The sequence below is a fragment of the Arvicanthis niloticus genome, chromosome X (assembly GCF_011762505.2).
Source record: "Arvicanthis niloticus isolate mArvNil1 chromosome X, mArvNil1.pat.X, whole genome shotgun sequence".
Taxonomy (NCBI): Eukaryota; Metazoa; Chordata; class Mammalia; order Rodentia; family Muridae; genus Arvicanthis; species Arvicanthis niloticus.
The window spans coordinates 23756141-23775846 of NC_047679.1; the positions used below are offsets into that span (position 1 = coordinate 23756141).

General features: G+C 36.2%; 1 long non-coding RNA gene across 3 annotated transcripts in view; it reads right to left on the bottom strand.

Annotated features, from left to right (window-relative positions):
- Nucleotides 1-19706, bottom strand: part of LOC143435514 (uncharacterized) — an 85950-nt gene that overhangs the window by 42280 nt on the left and 23964 nt on the right. For all 3 annotated transcript variants that reach the window (XR_013105885.1, XR_013105884.1, XR_013105883.1), the window contains exon 4: nucleotides 17712-17955. This is a non-coding gene — a long non-coding RNA (uncharacterized LOC143435514). The remainder of the gene's footprint in view (nucleotides 1-17711; nucleotides 17956-19706) is intronic.

Sequence of the window (19706 nt, forward strand, 5' to 3'; positions counted from 1 at the left end):
CACAAATATTCTGTACGAACCTAGAAAATCAAGTTAAACTATCTAACAATAAAATTTTCAGTAAATTAACTAAACAATCTGACTAATTGAGTTTTTTAAAGCTTGGCTTACAATACATTTTAATATTGAAATACTTACATTTTTGTCTATTTTCATCTTCTCTGATCTCAGAGGTCCTTACTTCTTTCATATGACTATAAAGTCTCAGACAATGTTTTGCATGCTAAATCCAATTAAATAATACAGCAAGCATTCTTTTAACAGATACCACTGCTCATTAGTAAGGGATTTAAATTCTGCAAGGGCTTTGTTTATGTCCTGAACCACTATCTGTCAGTCATTTTGATATGCAGAACAAATCAGAATTACCACCTTGATGAGACTGTCCACTAGTATTACTGCTTCAAAGTCTCAGATGGCCTCTAAATCCCTATGATCTAAGTAGCTGGGATGGAAGGATCATCTAGTTTCTGACTTCATGCTCTATTGATCAGGTAACTTCTTTCAGCTCTTAGAAAAGTCAAGATTGGATTGCACTACACACTTCTTTTAGCTTTTAAAATACAAGGAATGACATTCATTAGCTTGATATTGATCCTACTGATTCCCATCACTCCCTTCCACAAATAGTTGTTTCTTGTTGGGTCTCTGCAAACCCTGCCTATTACTTGCACACGTACATTTTCTATGATGCCAGAGCTGTGTGCTGCATTTTCTGCTGGGTGCCATGTTATAAAAAAAAATAAAATAAAATAGTGCTCCTTAGGGCATTATCATGACTTAAAAGTATCTTCAGTTTAAAAATTAATAATGGCCTGTTGCACAATAAATGTGGCCATCCTTCTGCTTTTTAAATCAATACTATGTCCCAAGCCAAGAGAACCAACACCTCATAGAAACAAAGATTTAACAAACTTCACTCTGCAGAATACACAACGAAAAACAGTAAAATGTAAAATAACTGGAAAAGCTTTGTGAGCTTGGCTCTTTAAATACCCCTGTGAATTCCTTGAGACTTTGGGACTGGGTCTATACAACTTCCTCCCCTCCTTTTAGCTACTGTAGTGAGAAGATGTTGTATCAAGACCTTCCCTTCAGCATTTTTTTTTTCAAGAACAGCCAAGTGAGTTGAACAGTTAATAATTATTTGAAGATGAGACATAGTGGGGATCTAATTAAAATGGTGGAAAAACAAAGGAAGCAATAGAAACAGGATTTTAAAATAAAGTCAAGAAATGTGGAAATAGGGAACAAGCAGAAGTAGTGGATGCTATCAAGACTTTGTGATTACATGGCTTGGTAGAGGATTGATACAAATGTGGAAGAAAAGGTAAGTATGGTTTGAGCCAAATGGAATTAATGTGCCTATAGGAAATCCAGGTAAATCAGAATACTAGCTAATTGATTCTTTAATACTTTTTTCTGTCCGCTAAGTCAAGATATAAATAATACAAGAATTATGCAGGCCTTAGTCAATCAATCCTTTTACTTCATATTATGAGGCATTGTTTTTACCTTTAGTGAGAATTTTGGTTTTTTAAAACACATGCACACACGCACACATACACACGCACACACACACACACACACACACAGAGAGAGAGAGAGAGAGAGAGAGAGAGAGAGAGAGAGAGAGAGAGGAAATATGAGAATATGTTTTGTTTTAATCCCAGGTGTGGAATATAGTGTTGCTTCAGACTGTCCATAGCAGCTGACTATGATTTGCCTCATGCTCTAACAGGGGCATGATTTTGCCAGCTGCAGATAGTTTCTGAGACTGTATGACATTTGGGATTCTGGAGACTTTTCAGAAGGGTATATAAATGATAAAGACAGGAGTGGCAAAAGTTATTATGGGTTGTTATTTGTTGATTGGTTGCTGTTTGTTGCAGTTTTTAAAATAATCATTTGCAAAGAAGAAACAGGAAGAAGAAATTAGATATCCTGTTGATCAAACTTGCCCCAAGGAACTCAATGCCCTTGATCACTAGGAAGTAGTCTAATGATAACATCACCCCTCTCCCTTCTATCACATTTTCTCTTCTATCTAGTGTTAGGGGATTGAAACAGTGGACAGAGGGTAGAAAAGGGTAGAAGAATTAAGAAACCATGAAGTATCAAAAAGACAGCTACATTACAATGTATTTTTAAAACCTAATTTACAAGGAGAAAAATGTCAATATGCACCAAATATAAGAAATTCTTGGCCCCATGAACATCCAGGTTAGATCCATCTCCCAACAATCATCTGCCTGTAGAGTCTACCTGGGGCACAGCCAACAGAGGTGCTCTGCACACTGTACTGTGACCTCCATTGTCAGGACCACAACATTGCCTGCCTCCCTACGGAGCCCTGATTCCATTAGGAACATCTAGCAAATAGCAGGGACAACCAGATGGCTAAAGGTCAGTATACAAAATCAAATACAAAATCAATAAGAGCCAGGGCTATGCAAGAAAGCCCTCGAAATCCTAACACAGCAGAAGCACAAGAACATGACCTTAAATCCAATCTTATAAAGATGATAGAGGCCTTTAAAAGGAAATGAATATATCCTTTAAAAATAAAGGAAAATATAATCAAACCAGTGACATAAATGAATAAAACTGTTCAATAATTAAAAATGGAAATAGAAGCAAAAAAATAAAAGAACAACTACACAAACTGAAAGAATTCTGGAGATGGAAAACCTAGATAAGAGAACAGGAACTACAGACACAGGCATCTCCAACAGACTACAAGAAATAGTAGAGAGAATCTCAAGCACAGATAATATGATTGAAGAACTTGATGCATCGGCCAAATAAAATGTAAAATATAAAAAGTTCCTGACATAAAACATCAAGGAAATCTGGGATACTATGGAAAAAAAAAAAAAAAACAAATCTAAGAATAATAGGAGTAGAAGAAGGAAAGATTCCCAGTTCCAAGGCCTACAAAATATTTTCAAAAAAGTCATAGAAGAAAATGTCCTCAACCTAAATAGATGTTTATAAATGTTCAAGAAGCATACAAAACACTACATGGATTAGACCAGAAAAGAACCCGCCCCCCATATACACATACTAATCAAAACAGTAAATGTAAAGAAAGAAAGAATATTAAAAGGGATAAAGGATATATATATATCAGAATTACACCCAAATTCTCAGCAGATACTTGAAAAGCCAGAAAGGCCTGGGGAGATGTCTTGGAGACTCTAAGAGACTACAAATATCAGCCCAGACTACTATACCAGCAAAAGTTTTAATAACCATAGATGAAGAAAATAAAGATATTCCATAAAAATTTAAACAATACCTACTCACAAATCCAGCTCTACAGAAGATACTAGAAGAAAAACTCCAACCCAAAATGGTTAACTATGTACTAGAAAAAAACAAATGAAGAGAAGTATGCATGTATACAGACATGCATACACACACACACACACACACACACACACACACACACACAGAGAGAGAGAGAGAGAGAGAGAGAGAGAGAGAGAGAGAGAGACTTATACCACCAACACCAAAATAACAAGAATTAAAAATTATTGGTCATTAATACCATCAATGGACTCATTTCCACAATAAAAAGACACAGGCTAACAGAATGGATGTGAAAACATGATCCATCGTTCTAATGCATACCTCCACCACAAAGATAGACACTACCTGAGAGTAAAGGTCTAGACAGAGGTTTTCCAAGCAAATAGATCCAAAAGTCAAACTGGAGTAGCAATTCTAATTTCTAATAAATTAGAATTTCAACCAAAAGTAATCAAAAGAGATGGGAAAGGACACAATACTAATCAAAGGAAAAATCCAGCAAAATGACATATAAATTGTGAACAGCTATGCCCCAAATGCAAGGACATCCATATTTGTAAAAACAAACAAACAAATAAATAAATACATAAATAAAAATTTCTAAAGCTTAAATCACACATCAAAATTCACACATTAACAGTGGGACACTTCAATACCCAATTCTTACCAATGAACAGCTCATAGAGACAGAAACTAAATAAGAAATAATGCAACTAACAGAGGTTATTAATCAAATAGACCTAATAGATATCTACAGAACATTTCACCCAAATACAAAAGATTATACCTTTTTCTCAGCACATCACAGAAGCTTCTCCAAAACTGACGATACAGTTGGTCACAAACCTCAACAGATACAGGAAAATTTAGATAACCCACTCTACTTATCAGACCACAATGAATTGAAACTGGACTTCAACAACAAAAGATAGCCTAAAAACTCGTGGAAAGTAAACAAATCTCTATTCAATGACCACTAGGTCATGGAAGAAATAAAGAAAGAAATTAAAGACCTTCTAGAATTCAATGAAAATGAAGGCACAACATACTCAAACTTATGGGACATAATGAAATCAGTGTTAAGAGGAAAGTTCATAGAACTTGGTGCTTCCATAAAGAAATGGGAGAGGTCTCATACTAACAACTTAACAACACAGCTGAAAGCTGTTAGAACAAAAAGAAGCAGACACACTAAAGAGGAGTAAATGACAAGAAATAATCAAACTCAAGACTGAAATCAATCAATTAGAAACAAAGAGAACAATACAAAGAATCAAGAAAACCAAGACCTGATTCTTTGAGAAAATCAGAAAGATAGACAAAAAAAAACTTAGCCAAACTAACTAAAAGAAAAAGAGACAACATCCAAATGAGCAAAATCATAAATGAAAATGGAGACATAACAACAAACACTGAGAAAATTCAAAGAATTATTAAGTCTTCAAAGCCTAAACCGCAAAACATTTGAAATTTTAAATAAAATGTATGATTTTCTTAATAGATACCAGTTACCAAAGTTAAATCAAGATCAAGTAAATAGTTTAAATAGTCCTATAACCCCTAAAGAAATAGAAGCAGTTATTAAAAATCTCCCAACCAAAAAATAAATACATAAAAATAATGATAATATTAAAAAGCCCAGGGCTAGTTGGTTTAAATGTGGAATTCTACCACTCTTTCAAAGAAAGCAAATAACACTATGATTAAGCAGCTTCATCCCAGGGATGCAGGTATAGTTCAATATATAAAAATTCATCAATGTATTTCACCATATAAACAAACTGAAAGAAAAAATGCACATGATTCTCTCATTAGATGCTGAAAAGGGCTTTCACAAAATACAACACCTCTTTACGTTAAAAGTCTTAGAGAGATCATGAATACAAGGCACACACCCAATCAGAATAAAAACAAAATATACAGCAAGATAATAGCCAACATCAAATTAAATGGAGAAAGACTTGAAGCAATCCCATTAAAATCAGGGACAAGATAAGGTTGTCCACTCACTATCTATTCAATATAGTACTTGAAGTTCTAGCCAGAGCAATAAGACAGCTAAAGGAGATCAAGAGGATACAAATTGGAAAGGAAGAAATCAAGCTATCACTATTTGCAGATGATAAGGTAGTATAAACAAGTGACCCTCCAAAATTCTACCATAAATCTCATACAGCTGATAAACACCTTCACCAAAGTGGCCTGATACAAAGTTAACTAAAAATAATCAGTAGCCCTCCTTTATACAAATGATAAACAGGCTAAGAAAGAAATTAGGGGAAAAACACCCCTTACAATTGCCACAAATAAAATAAAATATCTTGGTGTATCTCTAACCAAGGACGAAAAAGACCTGTATGAAAAAGGTCTCAAATCTCCAAAAAAAAAAAAAAAAAAAGAAAAAAAAAAGAAATTGAATAAGGTATCAGAAGATGGAAGGATCTCCCATGCTCAAGGATCCATAGGATTAACACTATAAAAATAGCCATCTCACTAAAAGCAACCACAGATTCAATGAAATCCCCACCAAAATTCCAATACAATTGTTTTTTACATACCTTGATGTAGCAATTCTCAACTTCCTATGGAAAAACAAAAAAATCCAGAATAGCTAAAACAATCTTGAATGGTAAAAGAACTTCTGGAGGTACCACCATCCCTGACCTCAAGATGTACTACAGAGTAATAACAATAATGACTGATGGTATTGGTATAAAAAAAAGACAAATTGATCAATGGAATTGAATCCAAGATGATGAAATAAACCCACACACTTATAAACACTTGATTTTTGACAAAGAACACAAAATGTATATGTGTATGTGTATGTATACGTGTATGTGTATATGTATAATACTTAGTGCTTACTTAAATGGTGATAAGGGTTTTAATGAAGCTATCATCTCTTTAGGACCTCTATGCTGATTAGAGATTGAGAGAACACTATGAGCAAATATGTTTGTAAAACAATACATCTTGATTTCCAAAGCAAAAGTAATGTCCTCAAAATGTATAGCAGCTCAAGGATTGCAGAGTAATTACTAATGAACAGTAATATATTCATTGAGATATTTTAGACTACAGAGTAATACATTAAATATTCTCAGTGATATAGCACAAAATTACATCTTCAGCAGGTCTTAGAGATTGGGTTAGTACCACTGTTCTATAACTAGACATAGGGCTTTTTGTGTCACTTCATCTTTATTTATTCATATTAATATGTATTCTCAGCAACTATATAAATAAGAGAAGTCAGGGTAACAAAGGAAAGATAATATTATGACTAAAAATGGAAAGAAAGTTCATCAGGAATAAAAATAGTAGCAGACAGCTAAAAGGTATGGAGTAATGGAGGTGATACAGAGAAAATGTAAAAAAAAAAAAAAGTTCAGAGTTCCAACAAAAGGAACTACAGATAATATATGAATACATGGAAACTAAACAATATGTTTTTGAATGATCAGTGGGTTATTTGAAAACTCAGTATGGAATTGTTTTCCTTACTAGAAACAAATGCAAATGAAAATACAGCTTGCTTTTGATAATGCATATTCCATGATGGGTAAGGAAGGCATTCTTGTCAGAACGACCTAAGACAGACTCAGTCTCGCTTATGAAATAAAAAAGGGGGAAAGGCAGAGAGCTTTTGGGGCTGCTTGGCAAGAATCTGACATGGGCCAAGGACAAGGAAATGGGCTACTTGGCAGGAATACGACATTGGCCAAGGACAAGGAAGTAAGATTCAGGCAGGAATCTGACATTAGGCTAGAACAAAGAAGTAATTTCAGACAGAATCTAAATTTTAGGCTAGAAAAAGGAAGTAGGCTTCGGACATGAAAATGACTTTGGGCTAAGACAGGGAAGTTGGTGCAGATATTTTGGTCATCCTGATTAGCCACTAGAAACAGTGATCATGGAAGAGTTCATGAAATTTTGCTTATTGCCTTGCTTGTTCTTTGACTATTTGTGTTTATTGTCTTGCTTGTTCCTTGACTATTTGCAATCTATTGTATTGCTAGTTCCTCAATCTAGAACTGACCTTAATACATGCGTGTAATTAAAATGGTATAAAAGCAAAAAGGAGGAGGGGGATGGGATGGCAGCTCAAATGTAAATAAATAAAATATCCAAGAAAAAAGAAAAAAAATAAAATGCAGCTTACAAGGTTCTTTGGGATGGGATATAGAAAGGTCTAAAAAGGACCCTTGCAGTTATGAGAACCTACATGATTCTATGTTTCAAGACAAAAGACTCCACTAAAAAATTTCTAGACCAGATCAACACTTTCATCAAAGTAACAGGATACAGAAGCAACATAAAAAATCAGTAGTTATAGGCATGGTTGTAGTAGTGTATACATTTAATCCCATCACTGGAGAGAAGGAACCAGCCAGATCTCTGTAAATTCAAGGCCAACCTGTTCTACATAGTGAGACTCTGTGTCAAACAAAACACAACAAAACAAAAATCAGTTATTTGTATATGTGCCAATATCAAACATGCTACATAGAAAATGATAAAGAAAGAAATTGAAAAAGAGAGTAGAGTGTAGGGGTTTTTTTGGGTTTGGTTTGGTTTTAATCTAAACCACATACATATCACAGATATAAAATTAAAACCTTGAGTTTGTGTATGATAGAAAAAAGTAATACCTATCTCTTACACATTAGAATTTTCAGTTCCATTGATTTTTTTCAGAGAATATCATGACTTCATTTTTTGTTAAGGCTGGACAAAATTCCAATGTGCATATGTAACATATTTTAGAATCTTAACTGCAATCTTAGAATTCACATCTTCATGGACTACACACATTAGTGATTAATCCCGAATTGCCAATAATGCAGCCATGTCACCTTAGTAAAAGAAATAGAAGCACTTCCACTTGGAGTTATTTAACCAAGAGTGAGTTCAGAGTTGAATTCTCTACTCCCTGTTATTGTCCCATCCTCTGTCTATTTATGAATTTGAATCTGTGCCTGCCTGAGGCTTTCTAGTTAATCTGTTAGTCCCTGTGTCTGTTCCTGCCCCTATGTGTGTCTCTTTCTGCTTCTGCCATTGTGTGTCTTTGTGTTTGTCTATTTCATGAGTTGTTTCTGTCTGTTGTATCTGTGTGTCTGTTTCTAACAAAGGGCTTCATTCTCTATTTATTGAACAGTACAGAAAGCATCACATGAAGAAGGAACAGGATATTTTACAGAAATTTTAACAGAGCTTTACAAGGGCTTAAGTTTCTAGCACCAGCTGAACCCAACGGACACAGATCACAAACATCTTTTTTTTTTTTTTCATCCAATACTCATAAATGGATGTTTTCAACCTTTATGGTAGAGTTTAGAATCTTGCTTTCAACTTCTGTATTTGTTGCTTTCAGCAAATTATTCACATGCATTATCTGGGTCAGGGGCATGGAGGAATACATAATTTAAGCTTAGAACTATACATGAGCTTAGGTTGTAAAAGCTGATCACATAGAAAATCTAAGGCAACTAAGGTTGGTTGTTACATTACTCCTTTAAAACCAGGTTAAACAAACAGTTTGAATATGCAGTAGGATGGCATTCTTAAGTCTTAAGTGATCTCAAGTTGTATTATTAACTTTGGCTGTGATGTCCAGGAAAAGTTCCAGACTCTTAGAATATAAGAGCTATTTTCATTCTATTGCATCACCACACACATAGAAATTAAAACAAGCTGAATAGTCAAAGCAATCCTGAACATAAAGAGTAATGCTAGATGTATCACAATACCTGATTTCAAATTATACTACACAGCAACAGAAACAAAACTAGCAAGGAAGGTATTGGAAGGAAATGGGCATGTGTATTAAGGGAATAGAATAGAGGTCCTAGAAATAAATCCTTGCAGTCACAGACATATGATTCTTGACAGTGTTGCTAAAAATGGACACTAGGGGAAAACAGACTTTTCAACAAATAGCACTGTAGGAATCAGATGTCCATAAATAGAAGAATGAAACTAGACCACTCTTTCTTATAATGTACAAAATAATTCAGGTCAAAAAGGATAAAAACCTTGATGTGAGACCTAAGATTTAGAATTATTGGAGGAAACTTAGAGAAAATATTTCAAGACATAGCATAGGCAAGAACTTAAAGAAGATGCTAATGGTTCAGGAAACTATTATTGACAACTGGACAAGTGAGATTGTATTTATAAAATACCTTTCGCATGGTAAATGAAACAATTAACAGAGTGATATGTCAGCCTATCCTAATGGAACTAAACAGAAGAACTACCCTAACTTCACTAAACAGAGTATTACTATATAAAATATATAAAGAAATCTAAAATAGTAAACACAAAAAGAACAAATAATTGAGCCAGTAATTGAGTAATTGAGCAATGAACAGAACAGACAATTCTCAAAAGAAGTACAACTGGCTAACAAATAAAACATAAACAATATATTTGGGGACTACAGAAGTTTAAATAAAAGCTACACTGAGATTCCATCATACTCCTGTTAGAATGGTTATCATCCAAAACAATGACAAATCCTGGCAAGATTGTAGATGTGGGTCATTATTCAATGTCAATGAGAATGTAAGTTAGTATAGATATTATGGAAATGAACATAGAATTTCCTCAAAATCTACACTCAGAATGGCCATATGATCGAGCTATATCTTTCCTTTGGTGGTTTGAATGAAAATGACCTCTATAATGTCATCTATTTGAATACTTGTCCCCAGTTAGTAGAACTGTTTGGGAAGGATTAGGAGGTGTGGCCTTCTTGGGGGAGATATGTGACTAGGGATGGGTGTTGAGGTTCCAAAAACCCAACCATTCTCAATCAGCTCTTTCTTGTCCTTGGAGATGAGATATACACTCTCAGCTACTGCTCCAGCACTGTGCTGATACGTAGCAGTTTACTCTGACATTGAAACATTCAATCCCCTAAGGATACTACTTAAGACAAAAAGTAAACAACTTAAAATAGCTTCAGGAAATCCCAGAAACTGATTAAATACACTAAGTCCCTCTCTCCTTCAGAAGAGTATACAAGAAATACTACTATGAGTCACTCTCAGATAAAACAAGCTCTGAAAACAGAAGCTGAGATGAGCCTGGAAAGAAGCTGAAACTAGCCAAGCTTCCTGGAATGAAGCAGGCACCATGGAGGATTCCTGCTTACAGCCCAGCTCAAACATCATCTTACATTCTTGTTCCACTCAGGGACAGTAGTCTGGGCCCTCCTATATCAATCATTAATCAAGAAAATTCTCCATAGACTCGCTTACAGGACAATCTTATGGAAACATCTATACTCAATTGGCATCCCCTCTTTTCAGATGGCACCAGCTGAGTCAAGTGGAGGAAAAAAAAGAGAAAATTAACCATCACCATCACAAACCCACACCCCAGTTGTGACAATCCAAAATGTCTCTAGATATTACCAAATGCTTTCAGCAGAGTTAGGACTCAGTTCTCATTCAGCTTTTCATTTTTAAATATAATCTTAATTGAAATAAAAATTTCTCACGTCCTCTGCTTTCTTTCCTCCAACCTGCCCTTCCCAGGAACCCTCCCAACTCACGAGTTGATAGGCACATTTAATTTGATTACTATTGTTACATACATATGTGTGCGTGCATATACATAAAGACAAACATCTGTATTTTGTTTTGTTGCTTGTGTGTATGTGGTTTCTGGGATGACTACTCTGTGTTGGACAACTAGTAAGTGGGTTTATTTCTGGTAGAGTCAAATTCTCCTCCTCCCTGCAGTCATTAGTTAACTGTAGTTCTTTGTCTAAGAGTGGTGTTAGGGTCCATAATGTGCAAAAGATTGGTACCCCAGACTCAAATAGTATGCAAAGAGCATTTATTCTGCAGAGGTCTACCGTACATCAGGATGGAAGATAGAGGTGTGAGCTTTGCAGAATCAATTTAAAGACTGTTAGGGTAGGAGTGAGTGACTTTTATCTTTCTTTCCCTTGATTGGTTAGCTCTATCTTCAGGGGTATGGGTACTTTTGTGATTAGTTGAGGCTCTAGAGAATTTGGGGGTCTTCCAGAACTGTTGCTGATTAACTCTCAGCTCAGGCTTGGCTCAGGTCAGGTGGAGGAGAAGCTCCTGGCAGCTGCTGATTGGGTGAGGAGCCTGTGAAGGGTGTTTTTTCCTAGAATTGGCTTGTTTTGGACTTTTCCAGTTTTGGTTAAATAGAAACTTAGGCCTAGTCTTCCAAACAGCCAGTTTTCAGCCTGTCATGGAGTCAGCATGGTTCTGACCAACTCAGTCCTCTCATTGGGACCTGGTGTTATTCTCCCATTTCAATATAACCATGGCCATTAACATTTCCATTGTTCTGGTCTTATTTATGTAGCCATTTCTAAGATAGACTTTTCACCACAGACTTCTGGTAAGTATTCTGGCTCTTAGAATCATTCCTTCCATTCTTTCATGATATTCCCTGAACCATAAATGCAGGAGCTGTGATATGAATGTATCTACTGGGGATGGGCTACCTTCTACCCTTGGATCTATGTATTTTGTCCAATTGTCATTTTCTTTGATGGTCTCCACCTGCTGTGAAAAGAGATTTCTTTGATGAGGAATGGGGGCTACACTTACATCTGAGGATTGGACCATAGATGAGAGAGGTCATGTTTGTCTTTCTAGGTCTGGATCACCCTCAGTATGATTTTGTTTTAGATCCCAAGACCATTTTTAATTGGTTCATTTGTTTTCTTGACTCATTGTTTTTTGAAGTGTTTGTATAATCTTGGTATTATTCCTTTTTCAGCTGTATAGCTTGTAAAACTTCTCTCGATTCTGTGGATTTTTTCACTTGAATTAGTGTTTCCTTAGCTATAGAGAAGCTTTTCATTCTCATGAGGTCCCCACTGTCACTTGTTGACCTTAATTACTTGGCAAATGTAGTCCAGTTTTAAAAAATCCTCTCCTATATCTATGTCGTGTAGAAAACTGTTTTTATTTTCTTCTAGAAGTTTTAGTTACTGAAGAAATATGGCAGGATTGTGATGATCTAACCCATGAAATGGCCCAGAATTGAGGTCAGACAGAAATAGACTGAAAATCCTGGCACATTTTCTCTCAGCTCTACCAATCATTTCCATTGTGACTTTGGGCATGTTCCTGAACTTCTATTATCTTAGCTGTAAAGTGGAAAGAAGAGTGTTGCCCAACTCACTAAATTATTGGAAGAATCAAATGAGACACTAAATTTTTATTTCTCTTTATTTTTAGAAACTACTGCTTTTAGTAACTTCAGTTCCCTATATATGGGAGTTAATCTCTAGAAATTCTGTTCTGTTTTACTGTCTTTTTGCATATTCCTTTGAGAGTGCTTAGCCATCATTATTGTCATTATTAATTGTTTTATTGTCTACAAGTGATTTGTCTGAAAACTGAAAAGCAGAAAAGATCTGCAGAAGTCCTACACTGAAGTTTAGATATAGTTATCATAGCAAAGCACTTCAAAATAACTAAAACTATTATTCTTTTCATTTTGCAAGCCATCCTGTGTATGTGTCATAAGCATTAAGTAATGATTCTGAAATAATTAAATGATGAATTTTGGGCATAAGTTAAATAAACTTAACATTTCTTGATTTTTCTATAGACCTAAGGTTAGAAGTCCCAGATCAAATAAGATAGGCAGAAGGGAGGTATTGATATGGGCATGACTTGTATCAGTAGTAAGAAGTGATAGTGACAGGTAACTATCTGACATTAAAAGAGGAAATTAAAGGGCACACTTTAATTAGAAATAAAAGCCACATGCTTTGGAGAGTAAGCAGCTATCCACATCACTTACCTGAATTATAGTGTCAGTGAATAATAATTGACATTCTTAATAATGACTGTGACATTTTTTAAAATGTTAATTTCTGTTCAGTGTGTTCTATTTAAAAAATTCAGGGTGGGGTATAAGGGATTCGAGCATGATTTACATTGTAGAGTTATAAAAATGTGATTTGCAATGTATCTTAGGGATTATCTAATCTGTCTTCTAGATGAAGAAACTCAGTTCAAGAAATGGTAAATTCACTTACCCAAGGTCAGGCATCAGAGATGTACAATTAAAATAATAGCTTTTGTTTGCTGACTAGATAATGTTTTTTACTATTTTCCATGACAGACATAAATAATTTGAATGTATTAGTACTGGCAAGCTTTTCATTTATCAATTTAATAGGTGTATATTTCAACTATCTATAATTTTTCCTCACTAAGTTATTATCAACTAGTCCTTACTGAGTCTGTTTGTCATTCAAAGAAAGACATTTATCTGATAGATAAGTCAACGAATAGCAGAGGAAGGCCTTATCTGGCATCAATGGGAGGGGAGGCCCTTGGTCCTATGGAGGTTTGTTACCTCAGCATAGGGGGATGCTAGAAGGGTGTTGCAGGAGTAGATGGGTGGGTGTGGGAATACCCTCTTTGAGGCAAAAAAAAAAGAGGGATGGGATGGAGAGGTTGTAAGGGAAGAGATTGAGAAGGGGGACAACATATGAAATATAAATAAATATGATAACCACTTAATAAAAAAAAATTTTTAAAGAAGAATGTCCTTGACTTGAGTGGCTTAAATTTTGAGAAGAGGAGGGAAAATTTACATGTAGGAAATCCAAATAATATAGGTGCTTTGGGAATCAGGAGAGGAAAGAGCAAACCAAAGCAAGTCAGACCTGGGTATCTGGAAAAGGAAGCTCACCTACCAAATGTTTGTGTAGGCTTTGTAAAAGGAACACCAGGGTTGTGACTTAGATGTAAATACTTACTTACTGTGAGTAAGGCCTGAAGCCCTTGGTTTAATCCCTAGTATTTTTAAGTGTGTGTGTGTGGGGGGGGGGGATACAGACAGAAACCAAGACAGAGACATAGACAGGAAGAATGCTAGGCTAGAATAGAAATTAGGATAATTTTTACAAGCCATGTAATCAAGTATATTCTTTAAAAAGTATTTATAAAATCTGAGTACAGCAAATATTAAAAATTGAGCTTTCCTTGAAAAATCAAAAAATGGAAAGATATGAGACTAAGATAAATTGCCTAAATACTATAGAACAGCATTCTCTAATATGTATTAGATATGTTAGCTTCTTTCTAATAGTCCAACTAAAACAATTGAAATTTTCATTTGGGTGACCTCCTCTAGGCTACCAGTTTCATTGCTGGAAGCTGCTGCCTCTACTGCTGTTCACCCTTGTGAGCTGTCTGGATATATCTAAATTAACTACTATACTTGCCTTACCACTAGAATGGTCCCACTGTTGAATGGTTCTCACAGATGGATGAACTGTCCTATGCCACTATGATATGCACTTGGCCAAAACTCATCAATTATATCTGAAAAAGCTGTAGTATATATGGTACCCAGCTAGAACCAAAGTCAACATAGCCCACCAACTTAACAGACTAAGACAGCTTCATCTGGGGTTTTGTTATTAAAGATTTTTATTATTAATTCAACCTCATCTCTCATTACTGGTCTATTTAGACTCTGTCATGTTTTTGTTATTGTTTAATTATGGTGTTATGTGTGCTCAGATACTTATTAATTTCTTCTAGGATTTTGTATATGTTGGTAAATAGTTGATCCTAATAGTCTTTAGTGATTCATTGTGTTCATTTGATATTAGTTGTAATATCTCTGATTTTACTGACTCATTGGTAACTTAGACCAACAAAGTACCTATATAGTTGCAAAACTTCTCAACAGAACCCTACTAGTACAAGCCAAGTGTAAGCCTCTGACAAGCCTTAATTTGCCAGAGATTCTCATGCCCCTTCCGCCCAAGTGAACAATGGGGAGATGGGGATTAATGTAAAAGCAAGAGGAATTTTTATTGTTCCAGCATGCTGGGGTCATTCTGCATCCATAAAGGAGAGGTGACCCCAGGCAGCTCCTTTGGCTGAACTTTTTATAGAGTTTCCAGGGGCAGAATAGAGAAACAGCAACTAAGCACAACATGATTGGCAGAACAGTGTGACTTTTAAACTGATTGGTCCTTAGGGGATGAGGTGACAAAAGCTTTCTTTGTCTGTAGGGGGGAGGTGGAGGGGAATAGTCCCTGAGGAATGTGTCTACTTGCTCTGAGCTTCCCTTATCTGCACCCCCACTGTGGTCCTCCTGAGGAATGTGATTCAGCCTTTCCCTTCTGAAACCGAGGGGTGCCTACCTATTCTAAGGACTTTTTCCTTCTGGGAGGGGAGGAGGCCTGGTGGAATTTTCCAAAGGCTTTGAGATGACCTCTTCACAAGTACAACACATCAAAAATATTATACACCATGATAAGTGGCATTTATTCTAAAGATTATGTAACATGTGCACATCAGTAATGCATTAGAACACATCAAATGACTAAAAGATGCAACTGATGCTGCTAGTTGTTTTAAGAAACCTCGGCTCAGAACAGACCACTCCAGACCACGAGGTTCCAAGGGGGAGGAGGTTTATTCAGGGGATAGGGCAAAGGTGGGGAGAGGAAGGTGGAAGATAAGAGAAAAGAGAAGTAGAGGCCGGCCATGAGAGAGAGAGGAAGGTGAGGGAGGGGACAGAGAGGAAAGAGGGTAAGAGAGAGAGTAAGAGAGTAAGAGTAAGAGGAAGAGAGTAAGAGAGAGGGGAGGGGACAAGCAGCCCCTTTTATAGTGGATCAGGCCTACCTGGCGGTTGCCAGGTAACTGTGGGGAGGAGCATACTTGGCTGTTGCCAGGTAACTGGGGAGGTGGAGTTTAGACAGAATACTAACAGATGCTATAAGGCATTCAATACGATTCAACATGACTTGAGAATAAAATCCCTCAAAAATAGGAAAGAACATTTATCCATTAAGGCTGCATATAACAAACTTATAGCTGAATCATGTTAAATTGTCTGTAACAAAACATATATGTGCACTTTTACCACTCCTAATCAATAAAACAGCACTAGAATTCTTAGCTGGAGGAAAAGGACAAGAGGAAGAAAATAAAACGTTCTCCCATTTGGGAAACAAGAAGCCTGTTTGTAGTTGATATGATCATATATGTAGACAAACCTATGGATCCCACCAAAACACTTTGAACTGGTAGTCAAGCCCAGGAAAGTTTCAGAGTATGAAATAAAAATCAAAAGTACACAGTACTTTTACAAATCAATGACAAGCTATCTGCAAAAGAAATTGAAAATTAATCCTATTCATGATAGCCACTCAAAAATAAAATGCCTAAGGAACACATTTACCTAAGAAAGTGAAAAATTATTTGTAATGAAAATTTTAAGACACTGATGAAGTAAATTATAGGATACAAAATGGAAACATATAATTATGCCCATGAATTAGGATTAACTTTTTAAAATTTTACATACCACCCAAGGTGAGATATAGAGTCACACAATGTATATCAAAATATCAATGACATTTTACCCAGAACTAGACAGAAAAATGTGAAAGGTCTCAAAGAGCCAAAAAGAAACAATTATAGAAGGGAAATGGAGGTGTCATAATTGCTGATATGAAAACATACTACCAAGCTGTAGTAGTCACAATAGCATAATACTGGTGTAAAACTAAATTCAGACATCAATGTGATATAACACCAAAAAGTAACCCAGAATTCAACTCAGGAATACCATCTAACTTTTTCAGCAAGCATATCAAGAACATCCATTGGACTGTCCTTTCTATGAATGAAACTGGAAAAACTAGATATTCATCACCAAAATTCTGAAACTAGGTCCCTGCCTCTTCTCACACTCAAAAATCAACTGAAAATGGATTAAGAACAAAAATGTAATATACAAACAACACTGTGATATTGCTGGACAAAATATAGAGTAAACAAAGACACTAAGACAGCAAATATTTCCTATACTATGACTCTAGAAGCACAGGCGACTCTACAGAGATACAGCTCTATCTATCCTAAGGAGTTTCAACCCAGCAAAGCAAAAACTCAACAAGTGAATAGACAACATACAGTATGGGAGAAAATATTAGCCAAATGTTCATTGGACATGGAGCAAGTATCTAGAATATACAAGGAGTTTAACGATAAGAAAATAAGCAAATAAAAATAAGCACATAGTCTTGCTAAATGGGCAAATGATATGGAAATTTACATTTTTAAGACAATGTATAGGCACATTATATTACTATTTATTATCTGCCTTAAAGGGTAAGCTATGGTTTGTTTTGACCCAGGGTCTCACTTGTTAGTGAAGGCTGGACTAGAACTCACTGTACTGCCCAGGATGTCCTCAAACTTGCAGCTTGAGTTCACCTACCTCACCCTTCCAATTACAGGCGTGAACCATGGCAACCTGATTAACAGGAAGCATATTACACAAACCACCACATGGTTCTGCCATTTTTGATGTCAAAACATTTCTTAATTCCATTACTGTGCGTTGCCACTCACTTGTTTAGGTCTTATCTCTCATCTGGATTGCTGTTGCAGATTCCCAAGACTGCCTGCTCGGTATTGCTCCACTCCAATCCATGCTCTGAATGGCAGACAGGGAGGTCTTTGCAAACATGCTTCAGAATGTGTCACATCCATGTTTAACACGAGTCAGAGGCTTCCCTATAGGAACTTCGTCCATTTAGCAACTTTTCAGAAGCAAATCTAACAGAGTTCCAAGTTGAAATTGTCTTTTCTCTTCCTAAAAGGCAGGGGTGGAGGAATATGAGGCCAAAAAAGTTATAAGGCCAAAAGAAATGAAAATATGATCATTTTCCTAAACAGGTATTAAGGATTTCAGTACCTATACACACACCCAGAACCCATTCTCCATGTTGCAGGACTAATGAGTCATAATGGGTTTAGTTTATCATAACTTCCTCTTACTGCTATGATGATAAAAGCTACAGAACGTGAGGACAGTTTTTGCCATAAGCAAATTTGATCCTAAATATTCTGCAATGCTTGTAGCCACTAAAATACTATTTTTAGTTAAGTAAACTGCCCAGTCAACTTAGTTGGAATACTAATTCTGTCATATTTCAGTAACAGGCTGTGTCTCAATTACAGAAAATCTTTATGAAGATGAGATAAAATTATATGTGGTAAGTGAAGCCCAGTGCTGTGGGTAGAAGCTTGATAAAAGACAGTGAAGTGGGAAAAGGTCTATCTAATTTCATGTTTTAATTATATTTGAAAATATCCAGTCAGGAAATTCTGCCCTGTAACTGCCAAATGTGCCCTGAGTCATACAGCTGACAAATAATTGTGACATATGCTATGACAGGGAAACTAACAGCATAAGACAAAGCATTTCATACACTTTGTGACGTGTATAACCTAATTATTTAAGCAGCTGATTATGCTACTACTAATTCATATGAGGCTTTCCTTAGTGTCTGGGACATTCTGTTAAGCCCCCAGAGATGAAGACAACAGGCATCAAGTGTCTAATCACCCAGGCAATGACATTGTGAGAAGCAGAAAAACTGGTTCAGTGACCACCACCTACCTCTAGCATGTTTAAGAGAAATCCCAGGAGACATCCCAGAAGAAAAAGAGAAGTCAGATGACTTCTCAAAGTGAAAAGAAATGAGAGCATCCTGGTGGTTTTGTGTTTTTCCTTGTGTGAATGTTTTCTCTTCCCTCATGCACCCCAAAGGGAAAACCACAAAATTTCCGGAAAGATGGAAGACATTCCCCTCAGAAGAGAAGGGTATTACACTCAGCAACTGAAGCTTGCTAGGCATGACATACATAGCCACAGGACGGCCCTGTGAAACCAGAATGGATGCAAGGGGTTCTTAGGAAGACTTGAAAGCAATTCCAGACTTCTGAGGGTGGGCAACCCTAGTGTTCCATTGCCCTTTGCTAAACTTAGAGCCACCCCCTGACAGCTGGAAAAGAAATGGTGAGAGTAGGTACCCTGCCAAGATTGAAGGGAGCAAGAGTGACACATTTCTCTGGAGGCTGACTAGATTCTGTGGACAGCTATGAGTGTTTTGAAATTATCTATCTTCCAGAACAGTAAGGGGCCTGAAGAGGCATAATGTCAAATGTTCAGGTGGCACCCTGAAATCATTGTGACCTTGTTCATAGGTTTGCTCAAATCTAAGGCCTCCTCCATACAGATATTTGAGGTTAGAAAAGCTTTAAGATTAAGATCCTGCAGCTGAGGGTTTGCTGCTGATCGATTGCTAGGACCACTCAAGAATTGTTCTTTACTTCCAGTGTATGTACATTTCAGAAGCAGGAGCGAAGCTAAGCTCTTAAAATAATCTAGTCTCTTTCTCAACCGCTAGCCAGGCTAAGAAGAGGGAAGGAGCTGAGAGATGTTTTAGCCACATGCTTGCCTGAGTTTGGATAACTTACCATCTACATAATAAGACAAATGGTAGTGCTGTTGTGGGTCTAGGATTGTACAGAGAGTCACCAGTCTGACTCAAGTTTTTG